At 42.0% G+C, this 21,498-nt stretch overlaps 1 long non-coding RNA gene and 1 pseudogene across 1 annotated transcript in view; one reads left to right on the forward strand and one right to left on the reverse strand.

The window, feature by feature from the left end:
• Positions 1-831: 831 nt before the first annotated feature.
• Positions 832-21,498, forward strand: part of LOC112587817 — a 34,704-nt gene continuing 14,037 nt past the window's right edge. The window contains exons 1-2 of the long non-coding RNA XR_006542729.1: positions 832-979; positions 12,455-12,492. This is a non-coding gene — a long non-coding RNA (uncharacterized LOC112587817). The remainder of the gene's footprint in view (positions 980-12,454; positions 12,493-21,498) is intronic.
• Positions 979-1,817, reverse strand: LOC102392356 (annotated as a pseudogene).

Raw genomic sequence — 21,498 nt, forward strand, 5'->3', positions numbered from 1 at the left:
TGGTTCTGCCTAACTGCACCAGGGAAGCCAAAGGACATGTGCATTCTACGTCCTCTTGCTTTATTGAACCTCAAGTTTGAGTGATGACAGGGAGGTGCTTTGGTCTCACAGTGAAACTGAAAGTTTACAGGCATTTATTCTATCAAGGTTGTGCTATGCTAACTCAGGGGCTGTAAAACATAATAATTAATTGGAAGTCATGTCAAAACCTCTTCCGTCCTATTGGTTCCCAAGCAGATAGTCACACAAGTAGGTGGCAGTGCCCTCTTCTGGCCAAAGCCAGACTTGCATGGCTGTGGCTAAGAGGAGACGCTTGTGACTGGGGTGTGGGGGCTGGTCATCCACTTGGGAGCAGGCACGTCTCAGGGTTAGTCTTGTGATAGTGGATCACATTTGGGAATCCACCCTCCCTTTCCTCTTCAAAAAGGAAAGATCACAACTATGACAGTTAATTTTATGTGTGGTTAACATTTAAATCGGTACTTTTCTACTCTTAAAATGCGGGTGGGCCTTTATCCTTAAGAGCAAATACTGAGGTTTCCCAAAGAAATTCTGCTTCGTGGCCGCAACAAAGAAACTCTGTGTTTCTAGTCTAAAGACTTTAAATTCAATACTACAACATCAAAACTTTTCCCTGAATTTTCAGCCTGCCCTACGAATTCCAGACTTGTCAGAGCCCACAGTCATGTGAGCCAAATCCTTAAAATAAAACTATGTGTGTGTATGTGTGCACAGTTGACCCTTGAATAATGTGGAGTTTGAAAAGTGAAAGTGTTAGGGGCTCAGTCGTGTCTGATTCTTTGCAACCTCATGCCTGTACCCTCCAGACTCCTCCATCCATGGAATTCTCCAAGCAAAAGTACTGGAGTGGATTGCCATTTTCTTCTCCAAGGGATCGAACCCACGTCTCCTACACTGCAGTCAGATTGCTTACTGTCTGAGCCACCAGGGAAGATGAAACCATTATTATGTCACTAAAGTAAGTTCAATAAATCTTGGTAATTATTTGAAACAGCAAAATTATTCTTTTAAGTCCTTAATATGAGGCTTCCATAAAATTTAATCTTCATCATACAACTTATCATCAATCAACAGTTGTTTGCCTTCTGACAATGTAGAAGAACTTTCACAAGATTATTTAATTGGTCAAAATCTGTTATTTTGTTTTTAATAGTGAAACTTTTATACTTGGAATTAGCCAGCTGGACTCAGTTTAGATGATCCCAATTTTGCAGGCAACATCCAAAGAACCATAGGAGCCAGTCAAGCACATGCCTTCTCCTCCCCATTAGGCCTCACCAAGGTGTTGACCTTGGTGTTGACACTGATGTCAGTGTCGTAGAGCTTCTTCACATCCTGTTTCATGTGGTGCTTGTTGGCCGGGACATCCACAGTGAACACCAGTGAGCTGCTGTCTTCTGTTTCCTTCACAGCTGATTTGGTGGTGAGGGGGAACTTGATGACATAGTGGTCAAGCTGGTTTCTCCTAGGGGCGCTCTTCCAAGGATATTTGGGCTGTCTCCTGAGCTGCAGTGTTTTGGGCCTTAGGAAGGTGGGTTATGTCCAGATCTTTTTTTGTGTGGCTGTGGGCACCTTTCAACACTGCTTTCTTAGCCTTCGAAGCCTTTGCTTTGGCTTCGGCTTTGGAGCAGCAGGGGCTTGCTTCCTTGCCCTCAGCACCATCTTCGAGCAGTCAAGATCTGTTTATTTGTTGTTTTTTTTTTTTAATTGGAGGATAATTGCTTTACAATGTTGTGTTGATTTCTGACATACATCAACATGAATCAGCCATAGGTATACATATGTCCCTTACATTTTGAACCTCTCTCCCACCTCCCACCCCTTTCAGTTGTCACAGAGCCCTGAGTTTGAGCTCACTGCATCATATAGCAAATTCCCACCAGCCACTCTCTCAATTCATCCCACCCTCTACTTCACCCACTGTCTCCACAAGTCTGTTCTCTATGTCTGCATCTCTATTCAGTTCAGTTCACTCGCTCAGTCATGTCTGACTCTTTGCAACCCCAGGGACTGCAGCATGCCAGGCTTCCCTGTCCATCACCAACTCCCAGAGCTTGCTCAAACTCATGTCCGTCGGAGTTGGTGATGCCATCCAACCATCTCATCCTCTGTTGTCCCCTTCTCCTCCTGCCTTCAACCTTTCCCAGCATCAAGGTCTTTTCCAGTGGGTCAGTTCTGCACATCCAGTGGCCAAAGTATTGGAGTTTCAGCTTCAGCATCAGTCCTTTCAATGAATATACAGGACTGATTTCCTTTAGGATTGACTGGTTTGATCTCCTTGCAGTACAAAAGCCTCTTAAGAGTCTTCACCAATACCACAGTTCAAAAGCATCCAATTCTCCTGTGCTCAGCTTTCTTTATAGTCCAACTCTCACATCCATACACAACTACTGGAGAAACCATAGCTTTGACTAGATGGACCTTTGTTGGCAAAGTCACGTCTCTGCTTTTTAATATGCTATCTAAGTTGGTCATAGCTTTTCTTCCAAGGAGCAAGCGTCTTTAATTTCATGGCTGCAGTCACCATCTGCAGCATTTCTATTGCTGCCCTGCAAAGAGGTTCATCAGTACCATTTTTATAGATTCCATATATATTCATTAATGTATATTTGTTTTTCTCTTTCTGATTTACTTCACTCTGTATAACAGTCTGTAGTTCATCCACCTCATTGAAACTGACTCAAATGTGTTCCTTTTTATGGCTGAGTAATGTTCCATTGTATATATGTACACAGCCTCTTTATCCATTCATCTGTCGATGGACATCTAGGTTGCCTCCATGTCCTAGCTATTGTAAATAGTGCTGCCATGAACATTGAGGTACAAGTGTCTTTTCCAATTATGGTTTTCTCAGGGTTTATGCCCAGTTAGTGGGATTGCTGAGTCATATGGTAGTCTTAATTCTAGTTTTTAAGGAATGCCCGTACTGTTCTCCATAGTGGCTGTATCAGTTTACATTCCCACAACAGTGCAAGAGGATTCCCTTTTCTCCACACCCTCTCCAGAATTTGTAGATTTTTTGATGATGGCCATTCTGACTGGTAAGACCTGTTTTTAAAGTTAGCCCAATGGTTATATTTAGGTGGAGGGATTTTGATTTATATATATAATATATATATGTATATATATTGTATATATATTTATATACAATATACATATATGTATATATATTGTGCTTCTTCAGTGATTCATCAGAAGGACCCATGAGACCTAGTAGCAGGTTATACTCACTGAGATTTATAATAGCAAAGGTTCAGAGCAAAAGCATCAGGAGGAAGATATGTATTAATGGGATCCAGAGAGAGTCAACCCAGGCTTCCAATGTCCTTCCTTGTCTGAGGTCACACAGGAGTACTCTTTCTCTCACTGTTGACTATGGACTCATCTGTGAACTGTCTTTGCCACTAGAAGCCTTATGAGTCTCAGAGTCCAAAGTTTTTATGGGAGCTGGTCACATAGGTATATCCTGTTATGCAACCAACCATGACAAGGCAAACTCAGGACCCTAACAATGAAACCAGGTGCAGACCGCCGATTTTTATGTTTGTGCAAAGCAACCTGACAAGCAGGTAATGATATGGTCCATTGCTCCAGGTGTATATAACACACCCATCAATCACTAACAGAAAGAACACTCTAAGGCCACATTCCCAGTGGTTGGGTAAGGGTTAATCACGGGTCCCTTGAATACAGGTAGTGAGTAGGCAACCAGACCTGCTGAGTTAACTCTTTCCTCACAGTCTGAATTTCCTTAAATGTCTATGATTAACCTCTATTATTTAATCAGAAAAGTAACTATTAATATAAAGGCATCCATAGTTACTGATTTTCCTTTTTTGGCATTTAATCATGCTGCTTTGTGATCTCAGTACCTTTCCCTGTAGTCAGCAGAGCTGCTGAGAGCAGTAAAGTCACCCTACTAGACACTTCCTGGATGGCCAGCAGAGCCTTCATACTCTGGGAAAACCATAATAACAGGCTGGGACAGAGCACAGGAGACCTCGAGGGAACCACAGCAATACCTAGTTCAACTTCCCCACCTTAGAGATGAGGCAGTGGGAATACTAAGCAGTGAAAGGATTCACCCAAGGTTCTAATCTTAGGTCTTTCAATTAAAAACCTATCTTCATATTCCTGAAATGGGAAAAGGCCATGTTTGATCAGTTGCTTCCGATTAACTTGGGCAGAACTGAAGGAGCCCTGCCTGAACTAAGTGTGTATGGTCCAGTCTCCTTTGGTCTACATAGAGGCTTCCCATCCCTTCCCACCAGCCCCTCCCTTCTCCAGTGGCCCTACAGAAGCACCAGGACTCTGTATCTAGAACCTTGCCCATGTTATTGGGCCGGTGGTCTGGCTTGGAACCTTGGAAGAGCTTAGTTTCAGCTTTGCTAAAATTTCTCTTTCTTTCCCCGTCAGTGACTCTGTTGTAGTTGGGAGATGGTATCTGTGGTGGCATCTGTCTCTCTGTGAGTGCATGCTTAGTCACTCAGTCACGTCCAACTCTGACCTCATGGACTATAGCCTGCCAGGCTCCTCTATCCATGGAATACTCCAGGTAGGAATACTGGAGTGGGTTTCCATTTCCTCCTCCAGGGGAATCTTTCCAACCCAGGGATTGAACCTGCGTCTCCTGCATTGGCAGGTGGATTCTTTACCAGTGAGCCACCTGGGAAGCCCATCTGCCTCACCACTGGGCTGCAAATTCCTTGAAGGCCTCTTGGAATCATGGTATCCAGAGGGTATGATTGTAGGTAGTGAAGTCAAGTGGAGAAAGCAATGACACTCCACTCCAGTACTCTTGTCTGGAAAATCCCATGGACGGGGGAGCCTGGTGAGCTGGCGTCTATGGGGTCGCACAGAGTTGGACACGATTGAAGCGACTTAGCAGCAGCAGCAGCAGCAGTGAAGTCAAGGGTTTGAGTTCTGACTTAGCATCTCACTGGTTTATGTAATCTGAGTTACTTAATGGAAATAATACTGCCTCCCTTATAAAGTTACTGGGAACTAGTAACTTAATTAGCATAATGTTTACCGTTCTAAAATGTTCAATGAAAAGTGAAAGTGAAATTGCTCAGTCGTGTCCGACTCTTTGTGACCCCATGGACTATAGCCCACCAGGTTCGTCCGTCCATGGGATTTTCCAGGCAAGAATACTGGAGTGGATTGCCCTTTCCTTCTCCAGGAGATCTTCCCAACCTAGGGATTGACCTGGGTCTCCCACACTGTAGGCAGATGCTTTACCGTCTGAGCCACCAGGGAAGTCCAAAATGTTCAATAAATGTTGGCTATTATTTTTTTAATAGGTATTACATTTATATTGGCTAACTCTATTCTCTGATCTTTTTAAACAGCTTTATTGAAGTAATTAAGAGGTAACATACACTGTATATATTTAAAGTATATAATCTTATAAGTTTTAACATGTACACATCTATGAAACCATAATCAAGTTAATGAATAATACATCCATAATCTCCCAGAGTTTCCTTATATCTTTTTTTAATTTAAAATACTTTATTGCTAAAAAATGCTAACTTTCATCTGAGCCTTCAACAAATTCTCATCTTGCTGGTGGAAGGTCTTTACTTATATCTTTTTGTAATCCATTTATTTGTCCTCAGGCAATCACTATTCTCTTTCTCTATGGATTAGCTTCCATTCCTTCAGTTCAGTTCAGTTCAGTCACTCAGTCGTGTCCGACTCTTTGAGACCCCATGAATCGCAGCAAGCCAGGCCTCCATGTTCATCACCAACTCCCGGAGTTCACCCAGACTCACGTCCATCGAGTCAGTGATGCCATCCGCCATCTCATCCTCGTTCGTCCCCTTCTCCTCCTGCCCCCAATCCCTCCCAACATCAGAGTCTTTCCCAATAAATCAACTCTTCACATAAGGTGGCCAAAGTACTGGAGTTTCAGCTTTAGCATCATTCCTTCCAAAGAAATCCCAGGGCTGATCTCCTTCAGAATGGACTGGTTGGATCTCCTTGTAGTCCAAGGGACTCTCAAGAGTCTTCTCCAACACCACAGTTCAAAAGCATCAATTCTTCAGCTCTCATCCTTCTTCACAGCCCAACTCTCACATTCATACATGACCACAGGAAAAACTATAGCCTTGACTAGACGAACCTTTGTTGGAAAAGTAATGTCTCTGCTTTTGAATATGCTATGTAGGTTGGTCATAACTTTTCTTCCAAGGAGTAAGCGTCTTTTAATTTCATGGCTGCTCTCACCATCTGCAGTGATTTTGGAGCCCCCAAAAATAAAGTCCGACACTGTTTCCACTGTTTCCCCATCTATTTCCCATGAAGTGATGGGACCGGATGCCATGATCTTCGTTTTCTGAATGTTGAGCTTTAAGCCAACTTTTTCACTCTCCACTTTCACTTTCATCAAGAGGCTTTTTAGTTCCTCTTTACTTTCTGGCATAAGGGTGGTATCATCTGCATATCTGAGGTTATTGATATTTCTCCCGGAAATCTTGATTCCAGCTTGTGTTTCTTCCAGTCCAGTGTTTCTCATGATGTACTCTGCATATAAGTTACATAAGCAGGGTGACAATATACAGCCTTGTTGTACTCCTTTTCCTATTTGGAACCAGTCTGTTGTTCCATGTCCAGTTCTAACTGTTGCTTCCTGACCTGCATACAGATTTCTCAAGAGGCAGGTCAGGTGGTCTGGTATTCCCATCTCTTTCAGAATTTTCCACAGTTTATTGTGATCCACACAGTCAAAGGCTTTGGCATAGTCAATAAAGCAGAAATAGATGTTTTTCTGGAACTCCCTTGCTTTTTCCATGATCCAGTGGATGTTAGCAATTTGATCTCTGGTTCCTCTGCCTTTTCTAAAACCAGCTTGAACATCAGGAAGTTCACGGTTCACATATTGCTGAAGCCTGGCTTGGAGAATTTTGAGCATTCTTTTACTAGCGTGTGAGATGAGTGCAATTGTGCAGTAGTCTGAGCATTCTTTGGCATTGCCTTTCTTTGGGATTGGAATGAAAACTGACCTTTTCCAGTCCTGTGACCCTGCTGAGTTTTCCAAATTTGCTGGCATATTGAGGTCAGCACTTTCACAGCATCATCTTTCAGGATTTGGAATAGCTCAACTGGAATTCCATCACCTCCACTAGCTTTGTTCGTAGTGATGCTTTCCAAGGCCCACTTGACTTCACATTCCAGGATGTCTGGCTCTAGGTGAGTGATCACACCATTGTGATTATCTGGGTCGTGAAGATCTTTTTTGTACAGTTCTTCTGTGTATTCTTGCCACCTCTTCTTAATATCTTCTGCTTCTGTTAGGTCCATACCATTTCTGTCCTTTATCGAGCCCATCTTTGCATGAAATGTTCCCTTGGTATCTCTAATTTTCTTGACGAGATCTCTAGTCTTTCCCATTCTGTTGTTTTCCTCTATTTCTTTGCACTGATCACTGAGGAAGGCTTTCTTATCTCTTCTTGCTATTCTTTGGAACTCTGCATTCAGATGCTTATATCTTTCCTTTTCTCCTTTTCTTTTTGCTTCTCTTCTTTTCACAGCTATTTGTAAGGCCTCCCCAGACAGCCATTTTGCTTTTTTGCATTTCTTTTCCATGGGGATGGTCTTGATCCCTGTCTCCTGTACAATGTCACGAACCTCATTCCATAGTTCATCAGGCACTCTATCTCTCAGATCTAGTCCCTCAAATCTATTTTCACTTCCACTGTCATACCTGAATGGTCTAGTGATTTTCCCTTCTTTCTTCAACTTGAGTCTGAATTTGGCAATAAGGAGTTCATGGTCTGAGCCACAGTCAGCTCCCAGTCTTGTTTTTGCTGACTGTATAGAGCTTCTCCATCTTTGGCTGCAAAGAACATAATCAATCTGATTTCGGTGTTGACGATCTGGTGATGTCCATGTATAGAGTCTTCTCTTGTGTTGTTGGAAGAGGGTATTATGACCAGTGCATTTTCTTGGCAAAACTCTATTAGTCTTTGCCCTGCTTCATTCCGTATTCCAAGGCCAAATTTGCCTGTTACTCCAGGTGTTTCTTGACTTCCTACTTTTGCATTCCAGTCCCCTATAATGAAAAGGACATCTTTTTTGGGTGTTAGTTCTCATAGGTCTTATAGGTCTTCATAGAACCATTCAACTTCAGCTTCTTCAGCATTACTGGTTGGGGCATAGACTTGGATTACTGTGATATTGAATGGTTTGCCTTGGAAACGAACAGAGATCATTCTGTCGTTTTTGAGATTGCATCCAAGTACTGCATTTCAGACTCTTTTGTTGACCATGATGGCTACTCCATTTCTTCTGAGGGATTCCTGCCCGCAGTAGTAGATATAATGGTCATCTGAGTTAAATTCACCCATTCCAGTCCATTTTAGTTCGCTGATTCCTAGAATGTCGACATTCACTCTTGCCATCTCTTGTTTGACCACTTCCAATTTGCCTTGATTCATGGACCTGACTTTCCAGGTTCCTATACAATATTGCTCTTTACAGCATCGGACCTTGCTTCTATCACCAGTCACATCCACAGCTGGGTATTGTTTTTGCTTTGGCTCCATCCCTTCATTCTTTCTGGAGTTATTTCTCTACTGATATCCAGTAGCATATTGGGCACCTACTGACCTGGGGAGTTCCTCTTTTAGTATCCTATCATTTTGCCTTTTCATACTGTTCATGGGGTTCTCAAGGCAAGAATACTGAAGTGGTTTGCCATTCCCTTCTCCAGTGGACCACATTCTGTCAGATCTCTCCACCATGACCCGCCCATCTTGGGTTGCCCCACAGGCATGGCTTAGTTTCATTCCATTCCTTAGAATTGTATATAACTGAAATCATATAGTGTGTACTATTCTTTTGGGTTCTTTCACTCAGCATTATTTTGAGTTTCATCCAGGCTGTTGAGTGTATCAGTTGCTCAGTAATTCTCCTCAGTTGAATTTATCAAATGCTAAGTAGATATACCACAATTTGTTTATGTATTCACCTCCTGATGGACATTTGGGTTGTTTCTGGTTTTAAAATATTAGAAATAAAGCTTCTGTGAACATTTGTTTATAAGTCTTTGTATGGGCACATACTTACATTTCTCCTGGGAGTAGAATGGATAGATCATAAGGTAAGTAAAGATTAATTTTTTTTAAAGAAACTGCCAAATTATTTTCCAAGTGTTTGTACATTTTGCATTCTCCTCAGTAGCATATGAGAGGTCCAGTTGCTCCACATCATTGACAACAGTTGGTATGATCAATCTTTTTAATTTTGGATATTCTAATATCCAAAATTAGATACCACAAAGAGTGGTATCTCTTTGTGATTTTAATTTTGATTTCCCTAATGACTAATGATGTCGAGTGTTTTAAAGTATGCTTTTTTTTTGCCATCCATGTATCTTTTTAATGAATTATCTGTTCAAATTATTTGCTCAATTAAAATTTTTTTTAATTCTTTTTTTCTTTTTTAAATCACGAAAGTATGGTAACACATTTACAGGAGGCTTGGTATTTGCACTGTTTCATTGGGGTTTTTGTTTTCTTATTTCTGAGTTTAGAGACTTTAAAATTCTTAAAGAAATCCAATTTATTAGTTTTTTTATTTTAGGGATCATGCTTTTGGTATTCTAATCCAAGGTCACAAAGATTTTCTCCTATACTTTCTTCTAGAGGTTTTATAGTTTTATGTTTTACGTTTAAGTCTGCAAATGTTAAGCTAACTTTTGTATATGGTGCGAGACATACATCAGTGTAGTTTTCATCCTCCCTGGTAGCCAGGATTCCAGCACTCTTAGGATAGTCCTTTCTCTACTAAATCACTTTACATGTTTGTTGAAAAATCAATTTACCATATATGTGAGGTCCATTTCCACACTCTGTTTTTCCCCCCAGTGATCTATCTTCATGCCAACACTAGACTGTGTTGATTACTGTGTCTTTTCCAAAGTCATTTAGCTATTCTAGGTCTTCTTCATTTTCAAATAAAGTTTAGAATAAGTTTGTCAATTTTTACACAAAACCCTGCTGGGGCTTTGAGTAGAATAGCTTTATATGTAAATTCAAGAAGAACTGACATCTTAACAATACTGTCTTCTGGACCATAGAGTATCTACTCATTTGTTGAGGTCTCCTTTAATTTTTCTTAGCTATGTTTTGTATTGATCGTTTTCAGTGTGCAGGACTTGGACTTCTTCTGTCACTTTCATTGCTATATATTTGACATTTTTGGAACTAGAGTAAATGATATGATTTTTTTTTTTTTTTTTGCCATGCTGCCGGAGAAGGAAATGGCAACCCACTCCAGTGTTCTTGCCTGGAGAATCCCAGGGACAGGGGAGCCTGGTGGGCTGCCCTCTATGGGGTCGCACAGAGTCAGACATGACTGAGGCGACTTAGCAGCAGCAGCAGCAGCAGCAGGATCTTAGTTCCCTGACCAGGGATTGAATTCAGACATATGGCAACGAAGGTGCTGGGTCCTAGCACTGGACTGCCAGAAAAGTTCCAAAATGGTATGTTTTTTATTTCAATTTTCAATTGTTTGCTAATATAATGAAATTCAGTTGATTTTTTATATATTGAACTTGTATCCAGCAGTCATGCTAACTCAATTATTACTTTAGAAGCTCTTTTTGTAGACTCCATAGGATTTTCTTCATTGACAACCATGTCCCCTCTGAATAGACAGTTTTACTACTTCCTTTTCAATCTGATTGTGTTTTGTTTCTTTTTCCTGCCTTATTATACTGGCTTGAACTAGAACAGTGTTAAATAGAAGTGGTGAAAGCAGACATCCTTCCCTTATTCCTGATTTTAGAGGGAAAACCTTCAGTCTCTTATCATTTAGTATGATATTATCTGTAGATGCCCTAAAACAGATTGAGGGAGTTCCCTTCTATTCCTAGTCTGCTAGGAGGTTTTTTGTTTTTTTTTTCCTTTTAACCAAGAATCGATGTTGGGTTTTGCCAGGTGATTTTCTGCATCTATGGATACAATTTAGACTTTTTCTTTTATAGTCCTTAATATGGTGAATTATATAGATTGATATATATATAAATAATAGCTTTACTAAGATATAATTCATAGAGCATAAAGTTAACCCTTTTAGAAGGTACAATTCTGTGATTTTACTGTATTTATAGAGTTGTGCATCCATTACCACAATCAAAATTCTGTAACATTTTCATTCCCCCAAAGAGAAACTCTGTACCTACTAGGAGTCACCCTAATTTTCCCCACTATCCCCAGGCCCTGGCAATCACCTATCTACTTCTATGGTTTTGCTAATTCTGGACATTTCATATAAATGGAATCATACTCAATATGGTCTTTTGTGACTGGCTTCTTTGATTTGGCATGTTTTCAAGGTTTATCTATGTTATAGCATATGTCAATATTTCATTCCTTTTTAGGTCTGAATATTTTATGGTATGCATATACCACATTTTGTTTATCTATTTATCAGTTGATGAATCTGGATTGTTTCCACATTCTGGCTATCATGAATAATGCTGCTATGAACATTTGTGTACAAGTGTTTGTGTTGACATGTGTTCATTTTTCTTGAGTATATACCTAAGGAGTAGGATTACTGGATCATATAGTGACTCCGTGTTTAACCTTTGAAGAAATTGCCAGGTTGTTTTCCAAAGTGGCTGTACCATAATGGAAAGGTTTTATTGTTGTTGTTTCTCTATCTCTGGCTTGCTGGGTCTTTGCTGCGTGCGGGCTTTCTCTAGTTGCTGTGTGCGGCGGGGGCGCGGCTGCTCTCTGGTTGTGGTGCGCAGGGCTTCTCGTTGCAGTAGCACAGGCTCTAGGTGCATGGGCTGCAGTAGTTGGGACACCACGGGCCTGGTTGCCCCTCGGCATGTGGGATCCTCCCAGACCAGGGATCAAACCTATGTCCCCTGCATTGGCAGGTGGATTCTTAACCACTGGACCACCAGGGAAATCCCACAATGAGAAGGTTTTAAATTACAACTTCAATTTCCTTAAAAGATGGTACTATTGAGATTATTATTTCTTACTGAGTGAGGATTGATAGTTTATGTTTTCCAAGGAATTTGTCACTTTCATCTAAGTTGTTGAGTTTATTGGCATGTGGACGTGAAAGTTGCTTAGTTGTGTATGACTCTTTGTGACCCCAGACTCTGCAGTCCATGGAATTCTCCAGGCTAGAATACTGGAGTGGGTAGCCTTTCCCTTCTCCAGGGGATCTTCCCAACCCAGGGATTGAACCCAGGTCTCCTGCATTGTGAGCGGATTCTTTACCAGCTGAGCCACAAAGGAAGCCCAAGAATACTGGAGTGGGTAGCCTATCCCTTCGTTAGTGGATCTTCCCGACCCAGGAATCGAACCAGGGTCTCCTGCATTGCAGGTGGATTCCTTACCAACTGAGCTATGAGGGAAGCCCTTATTGGCATAAAGTTGTTAATATTTCCTTATTTTTCTTTTAGAATCTGCAGAATGTGTGGAAATGTCATCTCTCATTCTGGTAATTTGTATTTCCTTTTTTTCCTTATTCTGGTAATTTGATACTGGTAATTTGTATTTCCTTTTTTTCCCCCTGATCAGCCTGAAAGTGTTAGTCACTCAGTCATGTCTGAGTCACCAAGGAAGCCCCAATCTAGCCTAGGTTTATCAATGTCATTGATTAGATCAGCTAATTTTAAAAAATATGTGTGTGTGTGTCACTCTGTTATGTGGAAAATTATCTTCATCTAATAACAGCCTCTAAATACACTACTAGACAAGCTGTCCCAGAATTCATGGAATATAAAAGATCACATACCAAACTGAAATGTTTGGATTACAAAGTTTATTAAATAGTCAATGTAAAGTATAATATGAGAAATGGGTTAGAAAGAAATCTATGGCAAGATAGGAAAATTGGGGTTGCCCCCAAGTGAGCTGACCAAATTATGCAATCAAGGATTTCTCTAATTTCTCCTTTGGAATAAACCCAGGGATGGACAGCCCATTCCCCAATCACCACAGTGCTGACAATGATTCTTCCACTAAATGGCTTATCAAGTGTGGCAAAGTCAGGCACTTTGAAGTATATTAAGATTATAAAAAGAAGACTGCCTCTTACACCAGGCTGGGAAAATATTAGTTTAATGGGACCTCAGAAAACCCAGATCTCTATGAAAAGGATCTCCCTGATATGGTTACCCTGCATGGTCAAGAGAGTCTAAAGACTTGAAACTGAGTTTATTGGAGTCTCTGCATTTGTCAGTGGGAACACAGCTGACTTAATCTAGTAGACAAACCCGGGGGAAGGGAGTAGAGCCAATCACAAGCCTTCCACACTGTGTGTGTGCTCCATTTCACATCCTCTACCACATGGTGCTTCTCTCATAGCTCAGCTGGTAAAGAATCCACTTGCAATGCAGGAGGTCCTGCTTCAATTCCTGGGTTGGGAAGATTCCCTGGAGAAGGGAAAGGCTACCCACTCCAGTATTCTGGCCTGGAGAATTCCACGGACTCTATAGTCCATGGGGTTGCAAAGAGTTGGACATGACTGAGCAACTTTCGCCATCCACATGGAGGCAAGTACCCCTACTCCTGGCCCTCCCTCCTGCACACAAGGGTTGCCTACTTGGCCCTCTTATATTGTCTTCCTGTTACCCTTCTCCCAATTTGTCTCCTGCCAAAGTCCTACTCATCCTTTAGATGGCAGTTCAAATGTCGTTTCCTCTGGCAAGCTTTACTTGACTCCTACATATTAAGTGATACTTTCCTCCCCATCATTTATCACAAGTGTGAAAGTGAAAGTCACTCAGTTGTGCCTGACCCTTTGTGAACCCGTGGACTAAACAGTCCATGGAATTCTCCAGGCCAGAATAGTGGGGTGGGTAGCCTTTCCCTTCTCCAGGGGGTATTCCCAACCCAGGGATAGAACCCAGGTCTCCCACAGTTGCAGGTGGATTCTTTACCAGCTGAGCCACAAGGGAAGCCCCTATCACAAGTGTAATTAAATTATTTAGTAGTTGTCTCTTCCACTAACTTGTGAGCTATGTGAGAGCAGAAACTGACTAGTTAGTTCATTATTAAATTATTAACATTTGGCAGAGTCAGTGGTTAATAAAAATAACAGTTGAATGAAAAACTCTTGGTGCTGATATATTTTTGCTCATTTAAGTTAGGGCTGTTCTGTCTGCCTTCGTCTTTTCACTTCCCTTTATCCAAGGCTCAGATCCTCTCACACACATTCCAAGAAATGACCCTCTTATCTATTCCCTGATCCAAGTAGTAGTTGGCATCACTGTATATGGGCTAACATCTCTCACGTAATTTGGAGCAAAGGAGCCTTGGAAAAGCAGGGCTCTCTGTTTAAAAATGAGGTGTTCAGAGTTCCGAGTGGCCCAAGGCTCTGGAATGAATAGGTCTTGTGTACTCCTAAAGCCCAGCAAGAAGGAATGGTGTAGCTGTGGGCAGCCATGAAGTGAGTTGTGTTCCTAGGTATGCTGCTGCTGCCACTGGGAGTAATGCTGGGAAAGCTGTTCCAGGGTGGGGCTGGCTGTTCTCTGGAATGTTGGGAACACAGGCTCCTCAGTGGTAGAATAGCTACACTCAACCTGTTTCAGTCACTTCCTCTCAGAGTACTTGCCTGCCTCTCATCCCACCGGAAACTCACTCGTACACTCCTTAGCCCACCCCAAAGTCAGCTGCTTTGAAACTGAGTAAAGACAGTAAAGAATCTGCCTGCAATGCAGGAGACTGGGGTTCAATCCCTGGGTGGGGAAGATCCCCTGGAGAATGAAATAACAACTCACGCCAGTATTCTTGCCTGGGAATCCCATGGACAGAGAAGCCTGGTGGGTACAGTTCATGGGATTTCAAAGAGTCGGACACAACTGAGCAACGACCACATGTTTACATGGGTGTGATTAGGAAACTGGCTGGAGCAAAGGAGCTGGAGGTAAGGACTGTCTCCCTCTTGTATTCTCTCTCTTTTTTCTGCATTGGGTCTTCACTGTGGTGTGTAGGCTTTCTCTTGTTGTAGAGCATGGGCTCAGTCAGGTTGCAGGATGTGGGCCTCTCCAGTTGCCTTGAGCTGAGTTATTGCCCCATGGCACATGGGATCTAATTCCCCACCAGGGATAGAACCTGCATCCCCTGCATTGGAAGGCACATTCTTAACTACCAGGGAATGTCCCAGGCCTTTTCCTGAAGTGCCAGATGCCTTGAATGGAGACCTGCATCACAGAGGGGAAAGAATGCAGCCGGGGGCACTCAGAGCTGAATTTTACCCTGGGACTCAATGGGATAATGCAATTCAAGCCCTTCAGAGACTGTAGTGCTCAAAACATGGTAGCTATTTAACTATTAGGTGCTCCCTGGGTCTTCTCAGAGTCACCTGCGCCTCCTGCATCTGGGCCATCACACTGGATGAAAACGGCCTGTTTACTTTTCTCTTTCCTCTGCTGGACTGTAACACGTAGAAAAAGTGCCTTCCAGGTTCCATGATACGTTCATATTTGTTGAGTGCCTATGACATCAAGCAGTACGTTCTTTACCTGGATTACTTCATTTAATTCTTAAAACCCTGTGGAGGTAGGAATTATTGTTATCATCCAATGTGATATATCTTGTTCTAGTCACTAAATTGTGTCCAACAGTTTTGCAACCCTGTGGGCTGTAGCCCGCCAGGCTCCTCTAGACAGTGTATTAAAAAGGAGAGACATTACTTTGCTGACAAAGGTCTGGCTGGTCAAAGTTATGGTTTTTCCAGTAGTCATGTATGGATATGAGAATTGGGCTATAAAGAAATCTTGAGTGCTGAATAATTGATGCTTTTGAACTGTGGTGCTGGAGAAGACTCTAGAGAGTCCCTTGGACTGCAAGGAGAGCAAACTAGTCAATCCTAAAGGAAATCAGTCCTGGTGTTCATTGGAAGGACTGATTCTGAAGCTGAAACTCCAATACCTTGGCCATCTGATGCAAAGAACTGACTCCTTGGAAAAGACCCTGATGCTGGGAAAGATTGAAGGCAGGAGGAGAAGGGGACAACAGGGGATGAGATGCTTGCATGGCATCACCAACTCGATGGACATGAGTTTGAGTAAGCTCTGGGAGTTGGTGATGGACAAGCCTGGCATGCTGCAGTCCAGGCGGTTGCAAAGAGTCGGACATGACTGAACGACTGAACTGAACTGAACTAAGGTTCCTCTGTCCATGGCATTTCCCAGGTAAGAATACTGGAGTGGGTTTCCATTTCCTTCCTTAGGGGATCTTCCTGACCCAAGAATTGAACTTGGATCTCCTGCATCTCCGGCACTGGCAGGCAAATTCTTTACCACTGAGCCACCAGTAAGTGGTATATATGACTGGTCAGGTTCCAGAACCTGTGCTCTTTACGCAGTGCGAATACCACCTCATCCTCACTCTAAGTATGTTTTCCTCACTTTTCTCCATTTATCCCACCACCACCATGGAACATATCCTCCCAATCATCTCCTCCTGTGTGTGGGGACTGTCTTTAGGATTCTCTTTGTACTAACCTAACCCAATGCCTTATATAATCAGATGCTTTACAATCACTTCTCCACTTGCCTCACGCTGGGTTTAGGTACCTGTTATACTTTCACTAGACTGAGTGGACCACCGGACAGACTCTATGCTTTTGTGGGGTTTTTTGGCCACACTACAGCATATAGGATCTTAGTTCCTTGACCAGGGATCGAACCTCTGCCCTCTGCAGTGGAAAAGTAGCGACCTAACCACTGGACCACCAGGGAATTCCTGTGCTTTTGTGTTCTTAATGACAACCATTTGTTTCCTAAAGCAACTGAGATTTTATTAGGAAAAAATAAAACATTGACACTAGGTATGACCATATGCTACTGATACATATCTGAATTCTGGCCCTTCTACCTTTCTCAGAGAGTCTGTGTGAAACTGGGGTTTCCTTTCAGTATTACGTGCTCAGGCTCCATATGCTTTAGCATATAAAATGTACATCCCAAAGAGTATTACATATTTTTGGTGCCAAATAAAATAGAATGAATACTCATGTATAGCTGTCACCCCTATCAATAGAACAGTATCAGACTCTATAAAGTCCTTCATGTACACATCTCAATTGCCTCTCCTTCCAACCCTCCCCCTGGTAAATGCTAATATGCTTTTCATTAAACAGAGTATGAGTTGCTTGAGAGCAATAATTTTCTAACCAATAAGTCAGATGTGACCCCCACGTACTTTGTTATGAAAGGTACTAGCAGCAAACGGATATTCAAACTTGAAGTATTTTGAGGTTTCACTTTCTATTCAAACATTTCATCAGATGTTTTTGTGAGCTGTTTCCAGTTCTAACTTCACCACCACTGCGGCATAATAATGCACCAAGCACAGATGTGTCAACTAAATTGTGGTCAATGTGAAAATTTATTTTTGCCACAGCGGGGTACATGTGCTTTTATGACAATGCTGTCGGGATGCTAAGCTAGGAAGATGCTGCCGGTGGTGAAGATCAGTGTTCAAACCGCTAGTGCACCAGTACACCACCAAGGAGAAATGGTTTCCTCGACTCCAAGAACTTTGCCATGTAACCATGTGAGAAGGCTTGAGAACTTGGTTGTGGCAGCAGACATTCTACTAACAGCGTGATGAAGACTAGTGTGGTAACACCTGAAGCCCTAAAGCCTTACAGGAGAGCCACCAGTTTTGGTATTCAGTGTGCCTCAAATAGCAAAAAATGGAAAACTATTACTCTTGCCAACTGTTACTATTACTTCAGATATTTCTGAAGTGGTTTAACACATTTTCATCATCTTGCCACTAATGTACCCTATGATAATAATTTCACTGTTCCCTCCCCTCCACTATCATTGTGAATTAGAAACACTCATATCAGCCCAGGACTGGAGATGAAATGCAATTCTGCCAGAGCTTTGCTGATGTTTGTATGCAGCAGCTAAAGAGCCCCTGAAACTGGACGTAGTTTTCAGCATCACTCAGTTTGTGACAGGATTAAGTTAGGAAAGAACTTGGAGCTTTAAGGGAAATTGCTTCCAGAACGGGGTGGGGAAAAAAGACATTTGAGGCTATGAGGCAGAAACCTTTGGACAGATGCCCAGAAAAGTAGGAAGCCTATTCCCATCTCTCCTCAATATCTAGCATCTCTATTTAAAAAAAGGCACAGCTTCCTGGTCTAGGATCAGAATGTGCTCTTTTTGTTGGGAATTTTTTGAAGGCAATTGTGGCTGCAATTGAGATATTGTTCTTCACTTTAATAAGATGCAGTGTAAGTGGCACTCTAGATAATATATGTGAAGGAAAGGTCAATTCTATGCTGAAACATGTTTTTTTAGGATGATTTTTTAATCTCAGGAAACAAACATGGAAAATCTCCATTTGCATTCCAGTAGTCAAGATAACCAAATAATTTATCTTTAAATCCAGACCCTTCTGAGAATGCAAGGAGTGTGCTATTAATAATTACATCTGGGCAACATAAACCAGAGTTGTCTCAGGCAAACTGGCATGTATGACCACTTATAATGCATCCTTTGTGTTTAATAAACATACCATCGCACTGTGTACATTTTAGCCTTCCTTCAAGTGTGACTGATTCTGATTTTACCAAGGTCTTTTAATTTCCCTGACTTCCCTGGTGGCTCAGACTGTAAAGTGTCTGCCTACAATGCAGGAGACCTGGGTTCAATCCCTGGATAGGAAAGATCCCCTCGAGAAGGAAATGGCAACCCACTCCAACATTCTTGCCTCAAAAATCCCATGGACAGAGGAGCCTAGTAGGCAATAGTCCATGGGGTCTCAAAGAGTCGGACGCGACTGAGCAACTTTTATTTTTATTAGTTGCATGTGAGACCTAATTCCCTGACCAGGGATCGAACCCAGGCCCCCTGCATGGGTGCAGTCTTAGCCACTGAACCACCAGAGAAGTCCTGACAATCTGATTTTTTAAAAAAAGCTTTATACAGATACTGTATATTATTAGATGTGTAATCTTTTAGTTATGTTAATACACTAAATAGAATCATTTGGCTAGAGGTAAGAATGTTCCATTTTTCCCTCTTGGTACTTTGGGTACTTTGAGCATTATCATGTTTTACAGATAAGGTAAATCAGCACAGGAGGGTAGTCAATTGCACCAAATCACACTGCCAGGCTGAGCTCAAGGCTAAAAGCTCTGTGCATGAATCCCCAGCAATTGTGCTGCTCACTGAAGCATGAACAGCTGCACTCTAGAATTTGATCAGATTTCTATTACAGACTCACCAGAGGTGGAGACTTATTACCACCTTTCAGATGAAAAATTTTGTGAGGTTTGTAAACAGGCTTTTCTTAGTTTAGGTCAGTTGTCTTCATTCACCTTCTAATAACAGGCCAAGATCCAGTCCTGATCGTTAGTCCTGTAGTTTGGTCTTTTTTTGTACAGATTTCTTTGGGCATTCAAGAAGGGATCCAGGTATTCATTAAGTTTAGCACTTGGGATTTTTCTGTGTTGCAGTAACTAAGCAACAGTTAAGATGTTTTAACTTAGCATGTCCTGTATTGGCAAGTTTAAAAAAGAACCGTCAGGCCATACTTGGCAGAACCTCCTTCGGACTCTCCCACCCGCTGTACAGTTCCTGTACATCTTGGCTGCTCATCTACTACTAACAGAGACCTCTTTTGTCTCAGCCACTCTGACAGCCTTGTCCAAGCCTTTGCCACTTGGGGGCAGCTGGATAACCAGTGTCTTCAATAATCGGTAGGGCTGACACTAGTGATTCGATCATCCAAAACCTTTTGTTAACAATTCTCACATCCATATTTAACCTACTTTAAAATGCTACACCTCTGAAGATTATGTTTGTTTATGAAAATACAACTCAGTAAGTTAGCCGTTTAAGAACTGTGCTTATTTACCAAACTGCAAGTATATACATTTCAAACACTAGCTTTTTAAAGTATCTGATGAAACTCATTCAATGACATAAACTGTGTGAAAGGTATGAGAGTCAAAGTTAGTCACACAGTTGTGTTTGACTCTTTGCAACCCTATGGACTATAGCCTTCCTGGCTTCTCTGGCCATGGAATCCTCCAGACAAGAATAGTGGATTGGGTTGCCATTTCCTTCTCCAGGGTTCTCCTTCTCCTTCTGCCATTTCCTTGACCTGGGGATCAAACCCAGGTCTCCTGCATTGCAGGCAGATTCTTTACCAACTGAGCCGCTAGGGAAGCCTATGTGAAAGGTTTGCTATGAAACACTCATTGTTACATGGATTTGACTTCCTAGGTGTACAATTTTGGAAGCAGTGCTACACCACTAAGGCAACCATGGCAGACACATGTAAGATGGAGAAGCTGTTCTTAGGAAAGCCGCATTTTGCAGCAAAGCAGAGCAGAGTAAGGAGAAGGCAATGGCACCCCACTCCAGTACTCTTGCCTGGAAAATCCCATGGATGGAGGAGCCTCGTAGGCTGCAGTCCATGGGGTTGCTAGGAGTCGGACACGACTGAGAGACTTCACTTTCACACATTGGAGAAGGAAATGGCAACCCACTCCAGTGTTTTTGCCTGGAGAATCCCAGGGACGGGTGAGCCTGGTGGGCTGCCGTCTCTGGGGTCGCACAGAGTCCGACATGACTGAAGCGACTTAGCAGCAGCAGCAGCAGTAAAACTGTTATCGGTCACACTTGATTGTACTCAGTTCCATAACATATCAGGTTAGGCGATCTTTACCTCTTAGCTGTAGTTTCATTATCTATAAAATCGAAACTAAAAACTGACCTTTAGGTTTGTTGTAACTTTAAATTCCAGGTGTTAAGAATTCAGTGGTCCAAAGTATATAACATGTACATTAGATCTATCATTATCAGCTCCCAGGAAATGAAACTGGATAAGTAGGACAATACATGAAGCTCAGTTTGGCCTCTTTATCTAAAAAGTTAACCAGTTGTGTCTTCCTAACCTCCCCATAGCTTTGGAATCTACTCAGTGCTGTCTTAAGGGGACAAGAACAGGTCAGGATGTCCACTGAAAAAGGCAGAGGTCTAGACTGATAATCAAGGAACTGCATATATAAAGGTATCTGGTACTGGGTATGAGCAAGGTATAATCTAGTGGACACTCTTTAAGTCTTGATGCCATTCTCATGTAATTAGACCTTGGGGTTTACTTAACCTCTTTTAAAGATATTCCTACCCCTAAAAAAGGCTTTTTATCTGTCTTACAAAGCAAAAACTTTTCTTGTGTGGCACTAACACTTAAGCATGGCTTAGAAATCTAGATGGAGATTCTACTGTAATCTGATCCCAGGTAATTTCAACTAGATATAGTCATCTAAAATAGCTTTAAAATTTTAAAGGAGCCAAACTTTCTGTCCCCTCAAACCCCTTATCTGTTATGAACCAAATTGTGTCCCCTTCTTCCCCCTAATCCATGTTTAAGTCATAAGCTGCAATGGAATGGTTTATAGAGATGGGACCTTTACAGTGGGGTTAGTGTCCATTTAAGAGACAACTGAGAGCTTTCTTCTCTATGTGGG

Source organism: Bubalus bubalis, chromosome 11, assembly GCF_019923935.1.
Source record: "Bubalus bubalis isolate 160015118507 breed Murrah chromosome 11, NDDB_SH_1, whole genome shotgun sequence".
Classification (NCBI taxonomy): domain Eukaryota; kingdom Metazoa; phylum Chordata; class Mammalia; order Artiodactyla; family Bovidae; genus Bubalus; species Bubalus bubalis.